This window comes from Tachyglossus aculeatus, chromosome 13 (assembly GCF_015852505.1).
Source record: "Tachyglossus aculeatus isolate mTacAcu1 chromosome 13, mTacAcu1.pri, whole genome shotgun sequence".
In the NCBI taxonomy this organism is placed as follows: Eukaryota; Metazoa; Chordata; class Mammalia; order Monotremata; family Tachyglossidae; genus Tachyglossus; species Tachyglossus aculeatus.
This window is the reverse complement of record NC_052078.1, coordinates 12,814,764-12,835,624: the sequence shown is the minus strand read 5'-3', so window position 1 is coordinate 12,835,624 and position 20,861 is coordinate 12,814,764. Positions and strand designations below refer to the sequence as shown.

The 20,861-nt window shown below is 42.8% G+C and overlaps 1 long non-coding RNA gene across 1 annotated transcript in view; it reads right to left on the bottom strand.

Moving 5' to 3' along the window:
* LOC119936394 overlaps positions 1–17,043 on the bottom strand; it is a 319,208-nt gene extending 302,165 nt beyond the window's left edge. Inside the window, exons 1-2 of the long non-coding RNA XR_005453727.1 lie at positions 16,961–17,043; positions 5,122–5,213 (exon numbers count right to left, since the gene is read on the bottom strand). This is a non-coding gene — a long non-coding RNA (uncharacterized LOC119936394). The remainder of the gene's footprint in view (positions 1–5,121; positions 5,214–16,960) is intronic.
* Positions 17,044–20,861: the final 3,818 nt, after the last annotated feature.

Genomic DNA, 20,861 nt, shown 5'->3' with positions numbered 1-20,861 from the left:
ACTGGCTCTTCTTGCCTCAAATTTTCAGGAGCAGCTGAAGTTGTTTGATCCCAGACAGAAAGGAATATTTGGCCATGAATTACACCATTTTGTGTGAGATTCCAAACTTGTACTTGCCTCCTGCTTCGTTTGATTAACGGCTGTTGCCCAGGGATGCCGGAGCTCTGGACTACTCCATTTACCCACTGTCAGCTCCTGCCACCACTCTCTCGGGGCAATTTCAGGTTGGGCCAAGTCCTCAGCATTAAACGATGTCTGCAGTTTCTGGGGTAACTCTAGTAGTAGGTGACTCTACAAATTGCCCCTCTCCCCCAACACACCCCTCCAGGCCAGTGTTGGCTGCTGAGTGTCAGATAAGCCCCCACAGAATCTCATCTGAATGGAAAATTTTAGTGGGAAAATCATGCTTGCCTAATGATGAAACTGACACTGTGTCCCCTAAGATGCCTTATGAGTCACTGTTTTGCTATCTCCAGCTGAAAAAATGGTATCTTAGGTTCTTTCTGAGGACATGTTAAGCCTTAAAAGAAATGCCGAGGAAGTTTAGCTCTTTGGCTCAGGACGTACCTGTGCATTAATTATGGATTCTCATGACAGCAAGGTCGCTAGTTGCCCCAAGCACCATTATAATAGCATGAATTATTATTAAACGCTAAAATCTAAGAACAATTAGCGTAGGCAACGTAGGCCAGCCAATCAATGGTATTTACTGAGCGCTTACTGTACTAACTGCTAATTTGAGCACTGTTCTAAATGCTTTGATCTAAAGCCTTTGAGTCAGAAAATTGTTGGGTAGCCACATCTGTATTCCTTTCTTCCCAATCAATGAATAGTTTTTTATTGAGCACTTACTATGGGCTGAGCACCTAATTCAGTGCTGGGGAAAGAATATACTAAAGTTGGTAGACAACATTTCCTGCCCACAAGGAGCTCACATCTAGAGGGTTTTTCTTTTCCTTGACACCTCCTCAACTCCACACCCACACTTATTCTGGATAGCGCCTTTTCAGAGCTGTGTGCACGATCAGTGATTAACTTAAAATCTAGGCTTTAATTTCCTGTGTTACAGTCTCCTTATCAGATGACGAGGAGGCGGGTGCCAGGAGTGGAGGGAAGGAAGAAGCCTTGTGTTTCCACAGCCAAAATAAAGTTGGGATCCTACAGGCTCAAGCTGATTTTTGCTTCAAATTCTAAAGAACACCAGAAAACCCTGGCTAATGCTCTTAATTAGTTCCAGGAAAATTGAGGGTTAAGTGAAAAAGCAGGAAACGGAGGACAGTTTCCCACAGGAAATAATGTAAAGCATTCCCAAGATCCAAAAAATTGACCAAAACCATATAAATACATTTTTAAATGCGGAGCACAATACATATAGCTAACCTCATGTGATCAAACAGCACTGGAAATAAGAACAAATGATAAAAGATTGTGAATTTAAACAAATATTAATATGGGCAATTTTAACATTCCTACCCAAAGCAACGCACACTTAGATTTGACTGACTCCACACAAGATACTTTGGCAAATCTAACAGTATAGCCCAACAAGCTCTCAAGCTGTTTACTGCTTGTAGCACTGGACATTGGTTTCAAGTCCTTTAGTTAATATTCTTTTTTCGCCACCCGTCCGCCAGTGCTATTTACTGAGCATTTCCTAAAAGCGGAATACTGCACCAAGTGCTTGGGACCATAGACCACAGTGTGTAGACACAATCCCTGCTTAGTGCAGTGCTCTGCACATGTAAGTGTTCATTAAATACGATTGAACGGATGAATGAAGAAGCAAGACCCTCTATTCCAAGAGTTATCAGGTTGCTGCCAACTTGTACTTCCCAAGCGCTCAGTGCAGTGCTCTGCACACAGTAAGCGCTCAATAAATACGATTGATTGATTGATTGATTGCTGTGGGTCAGATTATATAGCCCTATTGTTTTCCAGCAGAGTGCTAGAGAAGCAGCATGGCCCAGTAGATAGAGTATGGGCTTGGGTGTCAGACGACCTGAGTTCCAATCCCAGCTCCTCCACTTGTCTGCTGGGTGACCTTGGGCAAGCCACTTCATTTCTCTTGGACTCAGTTACCTCATCTGTAAAATGGGAATTAAGACTGTGAGCCCCATATGGGACGGGGACTGTGTCCAACCGATTATTGGATATCTACTCCCGTTCTTGGAACAGTGCTTGACACATTGGAAGCACTTAAATATTCTTACGATTACTATTGTTATTATGTTGCACAATTTGAGATTGGCTTTGAGGTCATGATCTACTGAGCTTTGCCACTAGGTGCCTATTAAATGCTAATACTACTACTATTTCAGTCTTGTCTCTATTTTGAGAGAGAAACTTCAGTGGTGCATTATGACTTGCTGTGGGTTCATGATTACCCAAGCTGCAGAATGCACGTATGTTGCTACGAGTGCAAACATGGAAAACCTGGAGCACTTTTTTGAAACTCAATAGCATAACTGGTAAAATGCTAAAGGAAGGGCAACAATCAATCAATCAATGGATTTATTGATAATAGTAACCGTGATATTTGTTAAGAGCTTACTATGTGCCAAGCACTTTGCTAAGCACTGGGGTAGATACAAGATAATCAGGTTGGATGTAGTCCCTGTCCCACGCAGGGCTCCCAGGCTCGATTCCCCATTTTACAGATGAGGAAACGGAGGCACAGAGAAATTAAGTGTCTTGCACTTAATTTTGCACTTAATTTAATTAAGTGTCACAGAGCAGATAAGTGGCGAAGCCAGTATTAGAACCCAGGTCCCACTCACTTCCAGGCCTCTGGTCTATCCACTAGGCCATGCTGAGCACTTACTATGTGCAGAGCACTGTATAATGGAGTAATAATAATGATGGCATTTGTTAAGCGCTTACTATGTGGGAAGCAGCGTGGCTCAGTGGAAAGAGCTCGGGCTTGGGAGTCAGAGGTCATGGGTTCTAATCCCGGCTCTGCCACTTGTCATCTGTGTGACTCTGGGCAAGTCACTTAACTTCTCTGTGTCTCGGTACCTCATCTGTAAAATGGGGATTGAGACTGTGAGCCTCACGTGGGACAACCTGATCACCTTGTATCCTCCACAGTGCTTAGAACAGTGCTTGGCACATAGTAAGTGCTTAACAAATGCCATCATTATTATTATTATTATGTGCCAACCACTGTTCTAAGCACTGCGTACAATAGAGTCGGTAAACACAAAGGACTGCTTTAGAAGCCTAAGATTTTAAGCTTGAGAAGTGAAATGAACATAAGCTCATTATGGGCAGGGGGCATGTCTGCTAATTCTGTTGCATTGTACTCTCCCATGCGCTTAGTACAGGGCTCTGCACATAGTAAGCGCTCAATAAGTACCACTTATTGATTGACTGATGTGTCCTAATGGTACACTACCCAGCACTGACTTAGTACAGTGCTTCGCACAGAGTGGGTTCTCAATAAATCTAGTGGAAAGAGTACAGGATTCAGAGTCAGGAGATGCAGGTTCTAATCAGTTCCCTGCTTGGGCAAGTCACTTGAATTTTCTGTGCCTCCATTTCCTCTCTCTAAAAGGGGGATATACTACCTGCCCTCCCTCTCGCTTAGACTATGGGCTCGTTGGGAGTCAGGGAATGGTCTGATCCGATTGTTTTGTATCCACCCCAGTGCACAGCACCAAGTGCTTAATAAATGCAATGGTAATTAGTGATGAATTCAGATTCCCATCTTCTTCACCCCCACCCTGGAAGCCCCAGGATTAAACAGTACCCCTCCTGATTTTAACCCTGCCTCTCTGACTGCTCTTTCTCGGTTTCCTTTGCTATCTCCTCCTCCTTCTCCTCACTCGTTTTCTGTGCGTGTTCCATAACCTTGCTCTGTTTGGGTCCTTTGCTCTTCTCACTCTCTCAGGGGGCTCGTTGCCTCTGATAGTTTCAAGTACCATCTCTAAGTGGATCCCTTCCACTGCTACGATTCTGACCCGAACCCCTCACCCGTCGTAAAACCTCATAATTCCTCCTGCCTTTGGGACGCCTTCATCTGAGTGACCAGTTGGCCCCTGATCAAAATGAACTCCCATTCTTACCTCCTAACTCTTCACCAGATAGTGTCAACACCCCCTTCCCTGCCACATAGCAGGCACTGAGGGAATATTGTTCAGAGAGGTGTTGGGGTCGCCAAGGCCTGCCTCAGACCCGATTCCATAGCAGACCACAGCTTGGGTCTGTGGTCGTCTAAATGATGAATGATTGCAATGACTAAAGGCAACTTTCAGGCCGAAGCAAGGTAAACCTAGGACGAGGCGGATGGGAAGATCCTCGTATGTCCGTTCTAAGGACGGGACTTGAATGGGAGGAGATGATGAACAATTAGCTTGTACAACAGATTCATTTATAATAATAAATAATGAAAAGCTGTTCTGGTTTGGTTAACTCCCAGCGCTATCCTCACTCCCTGTTGCCCTCCACTGTGAAGGCTTTGGTATGAGGGGAGAGGAGCAGGACTGAAATGGCAGGATGTAAAAAAAAAACAGTTGATCAATAGATAGGCCCCTGAGTCAACCAAGAGGCAATCTGAAGACAGAATGACAGAGAAAAAAATGATGATAGTGGTATTCGTTAGGGGTTTACTATGTGTTAAGCACTGGGGTGGGCACAGGAGACTCAGATCCATTTCCCTGCCCCGCTAGGGGCTCACAGCCCAAGAGAAAGGGAAAGCAGGTATTTAATCCCCATTTTCCAGGTGAGGGAACTGAGGCACAGAGAAGTTAAGTGACTTGCCCCAAGTCACACAGCTGACAATTGGCAGAGCCAGGATTTGAACCCATGACCTCTGACTCCGAAGTCCGTGCCCTTTTCCACTGAGCCACGCTGCTTCTCTAATTTCAAAGGACATTCAATTCTACTGTGACTCCCTGTGATGAAGCATGAGTACAATCTATTCGAAAGAATTTCAGAATGGTTTTTCTGATACCCGTGCAAATTATAATTGGGTTATTATCCATAATTACTATACATCATTATATATCATAATTGCTTCAAGTCAAGTTTTAATTACATGATTGCAAGTCTTTGAGCTAAGTGTGTTATGGGATACAATTATACTAATAATATTGTGTCCAGGTAGTTGTGGTTTATACTTACTTTTGGGATTCTGTTTCACAACCCAACAGTTCTTTGAATTTCTGATGCTTGTATTGCACACTCCAACATCTGCTGATTTTGATCAGTTATATCTGTCAAAATATAAATACAAAATACAAATTAAAGTCAAAATATAAAATATGAATGACAATCTCTTATAGCATGAATGGGTATTATCCCTTTTTTAGGTGGAACTGGAAAACACCATTTAACTGGAGCACGGGTTGCGCCAATAGTAATATAATTTTATATGATCTATTTTTAGTGGTCATTTCAGAAAATAGTAAGAGGTCGATTCAAATGAAAAGCAAAGTGCCTAATGGAAACTTTTAAACTTTGTAGAGTAACCAAGGGATGAGGTTTGTGACTTTGGACTCTGCAAAACATTAAATGCCAGGCCAGTACTGAGACATTTGAAAATAACATGAGCCATTGATTGTAAATACCCTGCAAAATTAGAAGTGTTCTTCCCATTATATAATTAAGATAAAAAGAGCAATAACAAACCATGATGTCCAAGAGAAAGCTAAGGCCTTCTCTCCTTGTAGACAGGGACCTTGAAATCCAATGCTGCATTTTTTTTTTTTTTTTTATCGAGGGCAGGGCTAATGATATTCCCTAAAAGCAGCGCTAGATTTTTCAAAAACAAGGAATTGAGGTGTCTTCTTCAGGTCAGTAAAGCAATGACAAAAACAATAACTTTGTGTTTTATTGTTGCTGCACTAAGGTTCAACTACACTGGGAAGTGAGCCAAGATCAAGGAGAAAATGCATTGATATTGGCACTTTGAATTCATTAACATAAAAGCAGGAGGGAGAGGCAGGAAGTAATGCAAAGCTGGACGTGTATCAAAGATGGATTCCCATTTCACGCATCTTCAAAACCATATCCGTTGGTGTTCGCTTTAGAGAAGCGCCAACCTTTCTTGTGGGTTCAAAGACCGAGTCATTTATCTTTCTGGGATCTGCCTAAGGAGCATATGGCTTCGGCTACCTATTTTAGCTCTGAACAAGGGAAGTAGCCAGTTTATTCTTTAGGTACAGTTTGATCCTAAGGCCCCTAACAGTTTTTCACCAAATTCAGGAATTTATGTGGGCAGGGGATGTGCCTACCAACTCTGTTTTATTGTACTCTCCCAAACTCTTAGTAGAGTGCTCTGCATACAGTAAGCACTCAATAAATAGCATTGAATGACTGATTAATTGATTAACCATGGACACAGTCAACTTTTCAATTACTTCCGTTTTTTTCACATTGCTCTGGTAAAAGATTGCCTTACAAACTGTTACTTGTAGAGAAGATTGGTGCGTAAAGACTGTTTATTGACTGTTTTCTGTTGGAGAGTTTATGATCTTGCCATGTAAAATGCATGAATTTCCTAGTCCCCGCACTGAATTGTAACTTCAAATTGGATAATCTTTCTCTCCTAATGTATGTCTGAAAGGCAGAGATATTGCTCGGTCTTTCATGGCTCTTCCCAATGTGAGTTGCATAAACGTGCTTCAATAATGAACGCCAGCATGGCTCATTCCACATGATTTTTTTTTCTAGCAGACAGAGTAAATCTACTTTGTGCCAAGTCCTCCAGTGCTGCCCTTACTATAGCTGAATTCAGCGGTTTGACCTCAGGTGGAAATAGTGAAAGAAAAATGGGTAGCAAATAATAAATAAGAATGAGCCCAGCCTGGCAGACATGAATGGCGCATTTAGCGTAATATGAATAGGTTTATACTTCTCTACGTGCGGGTTTGTCAGGAGTCCCTGTGTTTTAGCATATCGACAAGGTCAATTCCATTGCTATGAAGGTAAAGCCTTTCACCCCATCCTCTAAACTGCCTCAATTCATTTTGGTTCAATACCAAATATCCGATAAATAAGGCCATGTCTGCACAGAGTTGATGGGCAACGGGTGGGTACGTTTTAAAAGGACTATTGACCCAATCTGCATGAGTCCCACTGTGAAAATCACGGTGAAAATGATGTTAAAGATGCCCCCCAGGAATCCCAATGTAATTAAATGCTGGTCTGGTTTGGTTAACTCCCAGCGCTATCCTCACTCCCTGTTGCCCTCCACTGTGAAGGCTTTGGTATGAGGGGAGAGGAGCAAGACTGAAATGGCAGGATGCACAAAAAACAGTTGATCATCAGGTAGGCCCCTGAGCCAACCAAGAGGCAATCTGAAGACAGAACGACAGAGAAAAAATGATGATAGTGGTATTCGTTAGGGGTTTACTATGTGTTAAGCACTGGGGTGGGCACAGGAGATTCAGATCCATTCCCTGCCCCTCTAGGGGCACACAGCCCAAGAGAAAGGGAAAGCAGGTATTTAATCCCCATTTTCCAGGTGAGGAAACTGAGATACGGAAAAGTTATGTGACTTTTTTATGGTGTTTGTTAATAATAATAATGATGGCACTTATTTAGTGCTTACTTTGTGCCAAGCACTGTTCTAAGCACTGGGAAGGTTACAAGGTGATCAGGGTGTCCCACAGGGGGCTCACAGTCTTAATCGCCATTTGACAGATGAGGGAACTGAGGCCCAGAGAAGTTAAGTGACTTGCCCAAAGTCACACAGCTGACAATTGGCGGAGCCAGGGTTTGAACCCATGACCTCTGACTCCAAAGCCCATGCTCTTTCCACTGAGCCACGCTGCTTCTCATGTTAAGCACTTATTACATGCAAAGCACTGTTCTAAGTGCTGGGGGGATACAAGGTGATCAGTTTGTCCCACGTGGGCTCACAGTCTTAATCCCCATTTTACAGATGAGGGAACTGAGGCCCAGAGAAGTTAAGTGACTTGCCCAAAATCACACAGCTGACAATGGGCAGAGCTGGAATTTGAACCCATGACCTCTGACTCCAAAGCCCGGGCTCTTTCCACTGAGCCTTACTCAGCGACTTGCTCAAGGCCACCCAGTAGGTAAGTGGTTGTACTTCAAGCGCTTAGTACAGTGCTCTGCACACAGTAAGCCCTCAATAAATATGACAATGAATGAATGAATGGTGGAGCTGGGATTAGAACTCAGGTCCTCTGAGTTCTTTCCACTAGGCTGCACTGCCCCACTTCAACCTCATCCTTTTCAATCCTTCCATAAGGAAGGAGACACACAGTGCAAGAACCATGAACCTTCGTGAATAAAATACCTAATAAGTAGGCTTGGTGGGAGCCTTCGAGAACCGGGTATTTCGCAACAGGTTTTCAAGCATATGCCAGTTTTGTTTATGAAGATCCAGCTGATATATACCTAAATCAGTACCCAGGTCTCTGGACACATGTAACAAGGACTTAATCTCTCATTCCATGTGCAACTTGCTTACGGAAGTCCGCGTTCTCAGCTGGTTGGCTATATGTACGTTTTTGTTTGGTTATGAGCCGGTAGATGCCATAATCTCATTCAGTAAAGGAATTATATCACCCCTAACTGTTCTCCACCAGGAAAAGGAGACTGTTGGAAGATTCCACTCCTTCAGAGTCAATCAGCTTCCTCATCTATCACTGTCTGGTTTCATCGGCAGTACGGTGAGAGGAATCTAGCTCTCTATAACCCTTCACAGGATATCCATGGACTTAGGCACCTAGGTGAGAAACTGGGACTGAGTGGGAGGTGAACAGGACTCTAGAAGATTTTAGGTAACATTATTCAAATGAGTTGCTGCAAAGAGTTTCTCCCTCACTAAAGCTGATTTCCTCACTTGGGTTGAGTCTGCAGTGAGCAATAAGGAGTCAAGGTCTCCTCAAGCCCCTCTCGGACAATAAATGATGCCTTTCTATGAGCCAGAAATAGTTGTCGGCTGCCATCTTCTAGACTGTGAGCCCACTGTTGGGTAGGGATCGTCTCTATATGTTGCCAACCCGTACTTTCCAAGTGCTTAGTACGGTGCTCTGCACACAGTAAGCGCTCAATAAATACGATTGATTGCTTGATCTCTGTGAGAGAAGCAGGGTTCTGAGACAGTGGCAGAAAATGCGTGCCTAGAGGCAAAAAGGCCAGGGAGTATTACCCACCTAGGGTGTCATGAACCTAAATGCTGTAGGGGAGACAAGGGCCAATGGGTGTTCCTCAGTGACACTAGATTCTCCACACATAATCCTTTAACAGAGTTTCCACAGCAACCAGTGAAGCCTAGCCTTCACGCCTGGGGCCTCTGTAGACCCATATCAGAACCCTGGACGCCACCGGCAGGAATAAACCCACTCAATTGATCAGCACAGAGGTCCAGTTTCAGCAATAATTCTCACTACGGAGTAGAAGCGTGATACCCAGAGTCAGTGCTTGGGAAAGTACAAGAGGCAAAGGCAGATTCTCTGCCCACAAGAAGCTTATAGTCCTAGCTCTAATGGAACTGAGATGAATCCGGAACAACAGAGAGGCACCAGGGCATCTTAGTTTGTTAACTCTAAGGCTCTGTCTCCCTTGGATTTGGCCAAATCCCCATCCCCCTGTCCTACCTCCTTCCCCTCCCCACACCTGTATATGTTTGTATAGATTTATCACTCTATTTATTTTACTTGTACATATTTACTATTCTATTTATTTTGTTAATGATGTGCATCTAGCTTTAATTCTATTTGTTCTGACGACTTGACACCTGTCCACATGTTTTGTTTTGTTGTCTGTCTCCCCCATCTACACTGTGAGCCCATTGTTGGGTAGGGACCGTCTCTATATGTTGCCGCCTTGTACTTCCCAAGCGCTTAGTACAGTGCTCTGCACACAGTAAGTGCTCAATAAATATGATTGAATGAATGAATGAATGAATGAATGAGGAGCACTGTCGAAGGACCCAGGGAGAGCACAATAAAAGTAGAAGAGATAATCCCCGTCCCAAGGAGTTAGATTGAATTCCAAACTCTGAAAGGCCTCAATACTCCTCAGGGTCCATCTTACTGCCTACAGACACATTAGGCAAGACCGAACGGGTAGCTTTGGTGACCCAGAATTGTGATACTGGTCAAATGGAGACCCAGTGGCCTGGTTTCACAGCACGTGCACCTAAAACCCTCTTCCAAAGGGGAAGGCTGGCATAGAACCAGACCAAAGCCTAATTTGTGGAAAGCTGGTCCTGAATTATCCAAGAAAGAAAAAGCTGAAAAATGCCTTAATTGGGGAAACATCCCATTTTTTCATGTTCAATTGCTTCGACAATGACTAGGCAGAATTTTCTCAAGCAGCACCCAAAATGAACTTAGGGTTGAGAACAAGCGTGAAAATTTTCTGTCCTGAGGGTAATTTCTCAAAATCAGAGAGGCATAGAACGGGAGTTCTAAATGAAAATGTTTCTTCAACCATAGCAGCACTATTATACATGAGAGATTGGATTAAGTTTGTAATAAAAACAAGTTTGCCTTAGTAATATTCTTGGAAAGCGTCGGTTTCTCTTTCCTCTCTTGCCACCCGGGTGAGCCTCAAAATCTAGTGGCAAAGTTCCACAATTTTGAATAATTTAATTGACTACAGCACACAACACTCCTGTTAATCTAAGATGAAAGCACACTGAGATTTACAACCAGACCCAAATGAAACCATTTTGCCGATGACGTTCTCCAGAACATCGGGAGCCAATCCGCAAGTCTGATGAATGGCAAGAAAAAGAAATCAGATGAAATGTAAGCATAACCAGTGATAAATTCCTTGTGAGCAGGGAAGTTATCTACCAACTGTGTTACGCCGTACTCTCCCAAGTACTTAGTGCAGTGCTCTGCACAAAGTACTTATTAAATACCATTGATTGATTGATGGAATGACTTGAGAGCCTTCTTCTAGGTGGTCCTGTGCAACCAGCAGAGCAGAGGAAACCAAAACGGCAGCTTGTGTTTCAAAGAGAAACAGACACTTACTGAAGGGGGAAATAAGGAAAGGTCACAGTTCAGAATTACTGAATATTTAAGAAGCAGTGTGCCTTGGTGGTAGAATACAGTCCTAGGAGTTCGAAGGACCTAGGTACTAATCCCGCCTCCTCCACGTGTCTGCTGTGTGACCTTGGGCAACTGCTCAACGCTGTGCCTTCTCTGTGCCTCAGTTACCTCATCTGTAAACTGAGGCAAGAGTGTAAACCCCACGTGGGACAGTGACTGTGTCCGATCTGATAGAGAAGCAGCGTGGCTTGGTGGAAAGAGCACGGGCTTGGGAGTCAGAAGTCACGGGTTCTAATCCTGGCTCCGGCCCTTAGCTGTGTGACTTTGGGCAAGTCACTTCATTCCTCTGGGCCTCAGTTACCTCATCTGGAAAATGGGGATTAAGACTGTTAGCCCCGCGTGGGACAACCTGATTACCTTGTATCTACCCCAGTGTTTAGAACAGTGCTTAGCACATAATAAGTTCTTAAGAAGTACCATAATTATCATTATTTATAAAATGGCAGCAAAGCAAATAAAAAAAACCTTGTATTTGAAACCTTATCCATAGATTGTAAACTCATCATGGGCAGGCAACATGTCTACAAATCTGTGATATTGTACTTTCCCAAGCACTTAGTACAGTGTTCTGCACAGAGTAATCAATAAATGAATATAACTGATTGATTGATATCTCCCCTTCACTTTTTTTTGGACTGAACCAACCTCTCTGATCACTATTTGAACATTCACCTGAAACACCAAATGGGAATAGCCAAATTTCAGTTTAATTAATCAGTCAATTTATCGTATTTACTGAGTGCTCACTGGGTGCAGAGCACTGCAGAGTTTAAGAATAAGAGACCCTGGCTACAGTCTATGTCTATTTTCACCTGCTTCACTTAAATGTCCAACGATTGTGTCCAGTTGTATGATCATTTTGAGCAGGGAATGTGTCTGTTATATTATTATACTGTACTCTCCCAAGTGCTTAGCACAGTGCTCTGCACAAATAAATACAGTTGACTGACTGACTCTCCTGACAGAACTTCCCAAGACAATTGGGTAAGTCGATGAAACAAAAAGGCATTCCCTTTTAGACCTGGTTCCTGCTTTTGGTCAAGGCTTTTTCATTGGAAATACCTTACTGCTGCTTCCCATAATAGACAGGGACTGGGTCTGATCTGATTGTAGGGACCGTCTCTATATGTTGCCAACTTCTACTTCCCAAACGCTTAGTACAGTGCTCTGCACACAGTAAGCGCTCAATAAATATGAATGAATGAATGAACTGTATTATACTTGGAACAGTACTGACACATAGTAAACAGTTAACAATTTCCACAATTATCATTCTATAATTGTCTTCCCTCTCCCCCTGACCCCTAAAACAACCATCAAAAAAAAAATAACCTTCTAAGGAAACTGGGTTCAACCACTATATCCGAGTGAAGTAATTTCTTACTAATTTCACCTGAGTTTTCACCATTTCTTTGCTCCTTTCTGAGCAAGAGCAAGCTCTTTCTTCCCAAAGGACAATGGAAAACCAGTTCATTCATACAAATGACATACTGCTAGGTTTTCCTTTATGCGGTAGCTCATCTGTAACTAGAACAGAATACTGAGAGATGCTGGGAATAAATCCAGGCTCCAAAACTGAGTCCGCTGTTTCCAGGGGTGAAAGTAAATTTGACTTCCACCAGAAAGAGGGACAGGGCCACGGCTTTTAAAGGTACCTGACTGTTCCGATGAGACCAGAGATTATTACTGGGAGGTAGGGGGTGGGGTGGAGGTGAATGTCTGGAATGGGAGAGGCCAGGGGAAGAGGCTCAGCAAGACATTTCAATACCATAAAAAAAATTCAGGTTCATCCACCAGCCCAGGGGTCGAGCTAGGGAAATACCATAGGAGACTGTGTCCTGCAGGTCAAAAGAATGGAAGTAGCAGGAGCGCAGGTTGGCTCCCTCCCCATCCCTACCCTGAAGCAGCCCCCGTGTCCTGCCTGGGGCTGTGAAAACTCGCTGAGGGAGCCGATGGCTCTGACTGGACACCCAGCACACTGCAACCTGGGTCCACATCAGAGGCGTTGGGTGGTGGCGTGGGGGACGTGAAGATGGCACCGCGTCAAGGCAGAATCCCCTCCTTGGCATGGAAACCAGGGACGGACAGCTGGGTCCGGCAAGCTCCCATTCTTGGACAATGCAGCTCAGATTCGAGACCCCCACCTCCAAAAACAGTCTGCCTCAAAATCATTCAAACCAGAACTGCCGCCTCTGGCACTTATTCTTTTGGGGGGTTTCCCGTTCGGGACCACTCAGCCTTACCAATTGGTGGAGCATAATGGAAAGAACAGGTGACTGGGAGCCCGAAACTTGGATTCTATTCCGAGCTCTGCCACTGGCCTGCTGGATGGCCTTGGGCAAGTTACTGAGCCTCAGCTTTCTCCTCTGTGAAATGGGGACAGGGTACCTACTCTCCCTATCTCTTGGGTGGAGGGCCCTATGTACAACATAGACTGTGTCTGGTATAATTATCTTGTAACTACCCAAGTGCTTACCACAGTGGCTAGCACGTAGTGATGATGGAGTCCTCCAACAAGAACGATGGGAGAGCCTTGGGCCTGGGAGCCAATGCAACGGAACTGACCACCACACATTCATCCCTGCCGACCTCAGTCCCACTGGGGCACAGAGTGCAGACAGCAGTAAGCAGGCAAGGGTGAAACATACTGAAAAATGCATACTGACTAAGGTCTGTGCATAACTTGTACTTCCCAAGCACTTAGGACAGTGCTCTGCACACAGTAAGCACTCAATAAATATGATTGATGATGATGATGGTGGGCTCATTTACAGCCAAAGTGACCACAGCACAGTACTGATGCCCATTACAGGAGTTTAATAAATACCATAACTAAGTCGTCCCCATTTTCTCTTCGGGAAAAAGGGAGATGTGCATTAAAATGTGGGTATACTATGTGCATTTTTACAAACTGAGATAGGTATTTGATTTGAAATTATTCAATGCAAACTGGATTCACACTTGGGTTTTTGGTTGAGATTCATCTCTTTTTCAAATGGATTTCCATAGAAATTTATCTCTGCCATTGAACACCATGTTTTGGGTGATACTAATTTTCCATTAGCTTTAACTCTCAATTCATCCGGAACGGATTAATCCATTTGAAATATTTAACGACCTTTCCTTCCCTTTGTCTCTCCTGTGCTAGATTTTTGCCATCACTGCCCATTGGGAGCTACTCCGGAGAAGGGATGGAAATGGAAACTGAAACTCAAATCAGGGCACTTTTATCACTGTTAGAAGCTCCATAAAAGGTGGCTGTGGAAAAAGCTTGAAATGACTGAATAAAATGAGAGGTTTGGAATTTCTCTGGATTTCATTTCACCTTGCGCTGTGTGCCCCTTCTGACAATGGATTGATTGAGCGGGGACTATAAGCTTCACAATAAGTCAACAATAACATCATTAAGAGCTTACAATGGACAAAGCACTGCTCTAAGCGCTGTGGGGGAGAGGGATTCATGGGCATCTGGGCCAAGACCTATCCATCATTCTTGACTGGAGACTTCATCAGTGCATATGCGGTCTAAATCAGAAAATAACACACATGCACACAAAACACTGCAAGGGAAAAAGACATTTTTGCCTTTAATTTCTTTGGGAAAGAAGGTCCTCTTTCTTCTGCAATATGCTAAGCAAACTCGCCTCTTTCAATAGGTTCTTCCTAGCACACTGAGGTTTTAAAAGGAAGGGTCTTTAATGGGACCCCATGCAGAGTGACAACTGAGAATTGGTGTTTTTCCCGGGAAATTGTGAACTTCTCTATGCTCTGTGGTGTTCAAGGAAAACACTAACAAATTAATTCTGACAAAAACAAAGAATGGCAACACTTAGTCCATATGATTAGGGTCAAAACTCAAAGGCTGAAAGATTAAAAATCTACCCACAGCCCTTCTTTTCAACATGGCAAGTATTCCTCCTGCTTGTTCTAAATCAGTCACCAAGCAGATTTCTTTCTGACCGTATTAAATTTCAAAGGGCACACGTGTCAACGCGGAAAAGACTAAAATTATTCCCTTAATGCATCAAAATGGAGCTAATATACACTAATGTCAGGAAAAACTTGCAAATTAATGAATTTAGCCAGGTTAGCAAGGAAGACAGATCTGATTTAAATCATCTGGGATATTGCAGAAAATTAATGGGTTTTAACATGTGATACGAATAGCCTTACACAGTGACTAAGATGAAAAGTAGCAGCTTAATAACTTCCCGGGGCTCCAAAAACTTGGGGGTTATAGTCATTACGAACCTTACATTAAAGAAAACCTGCAATATAATGCACGTGGCTTGGTTGATGCTTTCCGTATGCACAACTATCTCTTCTGACACCATACCATATTCTACACAAATATATGCTGTGGTGAAAAGAATGCCCCCTAATTTCCAAAACACGTTGCAGAAACACATGTTATGGAAAAACTGAATATATTTCACTCCAGTCCTTCCGCTTGGAAGAACCGGGTGGTAAGTATTCATGTCCACACAGATTTGTGTCTCTATATACTGTTGTATTAAGTGGCATTTTCAGTGTGAATAAAGTCATCAATATAGAGCCCAATCCCACCTCATCCATCTACCTGTCAAGATATCTAGATTCATTTGGAAGATGAGCAGTGACGATTCAGACTCAACAGACTAATTAATCATATTTAGAGCGTAATGGACCACTGCAGAGGAGGTGTATCTTGTTTGTAGAAATGATTCTTCAAAAAAAGGAAAGAAATAGTCCAACGGGAAGTTAGGTATTGAGAAGTGTGAAGATCTGGGAAGAGGGCAAATTTCAAAATCGAGGCTATGGTAATGGGAAGTCAAGGATAGTTGATGTTGGAACATTATCATAAACTGGATTATTGCACAAAATAATCCTTCTATCCTAGGAATTAGCTCTGCTCTCACGAGAATATCAGTTCTAGGTTAAAGCTGAGGAAGCTGCGTAAATAGCCGTCTCCGGAGGCTGGATTGGATGAAGTAATGGGAATGATGCTTTATCACTGGGTGCTGTGCACTGGGAAGAGAGCGAGAACTGTTGGGAATTCGAGTTGGACCTCTTCTTCATCAGTGATATTTTGGGAGCACCTCCTGTGTGTTTTGTTATATTATACTCTCTTAAATCCTTAATACAGTATTCTGCACACAGTAAGCACTCAATAAATATGATTGATTGATTAAGCACGTATTGTTTGCATAAGGAACATGCAGTGAAATTAAAAGAAGTGTTCTCTGCCTGGAGATATTTAAAATACAACTGGGGAGATAAAAAGTGCACAATTTGCCTGTAAACCATAGGTCAAAAAAGAATGAGAACAATCAGCTACATGTACATTCATGAGTGCAAAGGCAGATGATGAGGTGGTATGACCAGGAAAACCGAGGATTAGTAAGGGATTAGGACGTCTCTTCCTTGGTAAATGTTTAATAGTGTATCAACATCAATCTCTGTGCTCTCACCGTAGGGTATTTCTGCCTGGGGTTAGGAGACGGAGACAGATTAGACAGCTTCCCTTAGCGGGCTTTCCTCCATCTTCGTGATTTTGTGCTCCCATGAACAATTAATATGGAACACCTGATGGGGTTTTAAACATGATGCAGAGAGGTTCAATAGACAGAAATATCAGTCTTTTCTCTCATGAAACATAGAGTCTAAATATTTCCAGGAGAGACGAAAGAGAGCGAGTAGCACTCGGAAAACCTACAGCGCTATTCGGTAATCAATTCCTTCACATGAGCTCTCAATTTTGAAACAATGTTAATGGAGGTATTTGTTAAGTGCTTACTGTGTGCCAAACACTATGCTAAATGCTGGGGCTGATACAAGATAATCAGGTTGGAGGCAGTCTCAGGACAGAGAGTCATCTGGTTCTTTATAAGATCATCAGCAACAGCATCATCCTTAAAGATATGAGGTAATTAAAACCAAACCTTTCTTGCTCTATAATCTGCTCCTTGTGGGGTTCTTGTTTGTTGGTTTCAAGTGAACTTATTGGTCGGCTTCACATCCATCTACAAGCGAGAGAGTATTCTTCATCAGCACTCCAGCGCAGTCAGATGACCTGCTGGGGAAGAAAAGTATTAGGTGGAAGATAAAGAGAGGATAATCTGAAAGTTACAGAATGGAAAACAGATTCAACCTGGTAATCAAACACAGCTCCTTGTGCTTCATTGTGCCTCACTGGGCTCAGCTTCTCACAGAGCCCTGGGAGAGATGGAGGTGAGAGCACTTTCATCTATATCTCCCTTCTCGGCTCGCGACACCAAACAGTGTAACTGACAGGAACAAAACAACTTCCTACACGGAATCTCAGCCCGGGTCGGTGTTGACCCAACCAGTGAGAGTTGGGCCCTATACAGAAGGCTGATGGGACCACTCACTCAATCAATCAACTATTGATTGATTGAGCACAGACTATATGCAGAGCACTGTACTATTTGTTCGGGAGAACACAAATCAGTGGATAGAGGATCCTAGACTTCAATCTAGCAGGGGAGACAGACACCAAAATAAATTTCAGGTAGGGGAAGCCAAAGAGCATAAGGACATATATACATATACATGTATATGTATATATGTCCTTATGCTCTTTGGCTTCCCCTACCTGAAATTTATTTTACACATACATATATACAAATACATATATACACACATATATCTACATAACTTGCTGTGGGGATAGGGATGGGGTAAATATCAAAGTGCTTACCAGGTAAAAGTGGCCTGGGAACACGGGCCTGGGACTCAGAAAGTCCTGGGTTCTAATCCCGGTTCTACCACTCGTCTGCTGTGTGACCTTGGTCAAGTCACTTCACTTCTCTATGCCAGTTACCTCATCTGTAAAATGGGGATTAAAACTGTAGGCCCCAAGTGGGAATTGGACTTTGTCCCACCTGATTAGCTTGTATCTGCCCCAGCATTTAGAACAGTGCCTGGCTTATAAATAAATGAGAATAAAAATAATAATAATAATGGTATTTGTTAGGCACTTACTATGTGCCAAGCACTGTTCTGAGCACTGGGGCAGATACAAGGTAATCAGGTTGTCCCACATGGGGCTCACAGTCCTAATCCTCATTTTACAGATGAGGTACCTGAGACACGGAGAAGTTAAGCGGCTTGCCCAAGGTAACCCAGTGATAAGTGCCAGAGCTGGGATTAGAACCCACATCTTAAGACTCCCAAGCCCGCGCTCTTAGTAAGTGCTCAACAAATACTATAAAAAATGCTGCAGAATGGAGGGAAAAACAGGTGGAAAAATAAATGTTCCTCAACCTCCCAAGTGGCACCTCACAATGATAGTTAGAGAACCCTCTCACCCCCCACCCCAAGCACATAAACCTGTAGAGTATGTGAATTACCCTCCTATTCTTCCATCCACAAGGAGAGAAAAACTGGGCTGGCTATTATTGAGACTGTCTGAGTCACTTTATATTAATGAGGATATTATTGGAAAGAAAATTAGAACTGTCTCACAATGTGATGTGACAGTAGAAAGGAGCGGTGAACACACACAGAAGCATCATATTATCCTCTCATGTCTAAAAAGAGCTTGCCTAGAATGTGGAATTCAATTCTAGGCACCAGAATTTCAAAAACGTATAGATGTCCTGGAGGGGATCCAAAAATGCATATTAATAGTGATGAGAAGACTACAGAGATTGACATACAAGAAAGGATGAGGATAAATATGCATTTAGAGTTTGCCTATGAAGTGACTCAAGTGGCATGATAACAATCTACACACATTGCAAGGCATTAAAGATTAAGGAGAAGAATGATTTAAGATAGTATGAGAGGAGAGGCCTAGGAGTGATGACAACAGAGAAACCGCAGTGCCTAGTGAACAGAGCACAGGCTTGGAAGTCAGAAATCTGGGTTTTAATCAGGCTCCGCTCCACCACTTGTCTGGTGTGTGACCTTGGGTAAGTCACTTAACTTCTCTGTGCCTCAGTTACCTGATCTGTAAAATGAGGATTAATACTGTAAGCCCCATGTGGGACATGAACTGTGTCCAACCTGATTAGCGTGTATCTATCCTGACACTTAGTAAGGTGGCTGTCCCATAGTAACTGCTCAACAAATACATTAAAAAAAAATCATGAGAAGAGTACATTTATGAAGTCCCCCCTACCAAATAAAAAAAAATCTTATAACATACTCTTCCAGAGAAGAAATTCAAGTTGAACTGTTTACACCTAGAACGGCAAATCACTCAGAAATGCCCTAGAGGGACTAATCTTTCCATAGCAAAGGGATCAGCAGATGACATTTAAGTATTTCCAGTTATAATTTCAATGGAACAGATTTGTGTTTCCCCTTTTTACCCCTCATGTCTGTTCTGTATAGGAAGCTCTCATCTACAGTACTTTGCAAGGAACTAAGATAGGAAAAAAAACAAACATCCAAAAAAAAATCCAGCATGGCAGGGGAAGAAATATGACAGACTAAAAATGCTAGAAAGCAGGGATTGTGTCTTATTTATATGGCAGGCAGAGTTGACACCATCAGCAGATCTAGGATCTGGCTGCTATTTCCACAGATGTACCACATTGGTGACGTCAGTCAAGTGGACTAAAACTGGAGAAAATGCCTCCGGCTATTGCAAGATCCTTAAATCTAGCTGGAGAAGAAGGTGTCTCACTATCTAGTAACTATAAATTATCGCAGCCTTAAAAGAGTAAATAGACTCTGGCATTCTGGAGATTTCATGATTGCCATTTCCAAAGGGGAAAATTAGGGAAAAGCATGAGAAGCAGCAAGGATAGAGGACGGGCTGGGAGTCAGAAGACCTGGGTTCTAATCCTGACTCCTCCACTTGTCTGCTGAGTAACTTTGGACAAGTCATTTATCTTCCTCTGTCATCATCATCAATCATATTTATTGAGCGCTTACTGTGTGCAGAGCACTGTACTAAGCACTTGGGAAGTACAAGCTGGCGACATATAGAGACGGTCCCTACCCAACAGCGGGCTCACAGTCTAAAACGGGGAGACAGAGAACAAAACCAAACATACTAACAAAATAAAATAAATAGAATAGATATGTACAAGATAAATAAATAGAGTAATAAATCTGTACAAACATATATACATATATACAGGTGCTGTACAAGTAAAATAAATAAATAAATAGAGTAATAAATCTGTACAAACATCACTTCTCTATTAAATGGGGATTAAGACTGTGAGCCCCATTGGGACAGAGGCTGCATCTAACTCGATTTGCTTGACTACAACCCAGCACTTAGCACAGTGCCAGGCAAACAGTAAGTGTTAAACAAATACCATAAAAAAAAAACGATTCAAGCTTTGGGTAAAACATCAGCCAGAAGATAATAATGACGGTATTTGTTAAGTGCTTACTATGTGTGAAGCACTGTTCTAAGTGCTGGGGTTTTTTTTGGTTTGTTTTTTTATAATAATTGTTTTTATTAAGTGCTTACTATGTTCCAGGCACCGTACAAAGCACTGGAGTGGGTACAAGCAAATTGGATTGGACCGAGTCCCTGTCCCATATGAGGCTCATGGTATTTATCCCCATTTTACAGATCAGGTAATTGAGGTACAGAGAAGCGAAGTGGCTTGCCCAGAGTCACAAGTAACTGAGGCACAGAGAAGTGAAGTGACTTGCCCAGAGTCACACAGCAGACATGTGGTGGAGCCGGGATTAAAACCCAGATCCTTCTGACCCCCAGGCCTGTGTTCTATCTACTAGGCCAGGCTGTTCACATTCTAATAGGGTTTAAGAATTAAGTAAACGCTGCATTTGAAACCCCAGGGTTTCTTAGTAAGAGAACAAATACCGACTGTCATGAGAATTGTGGACATA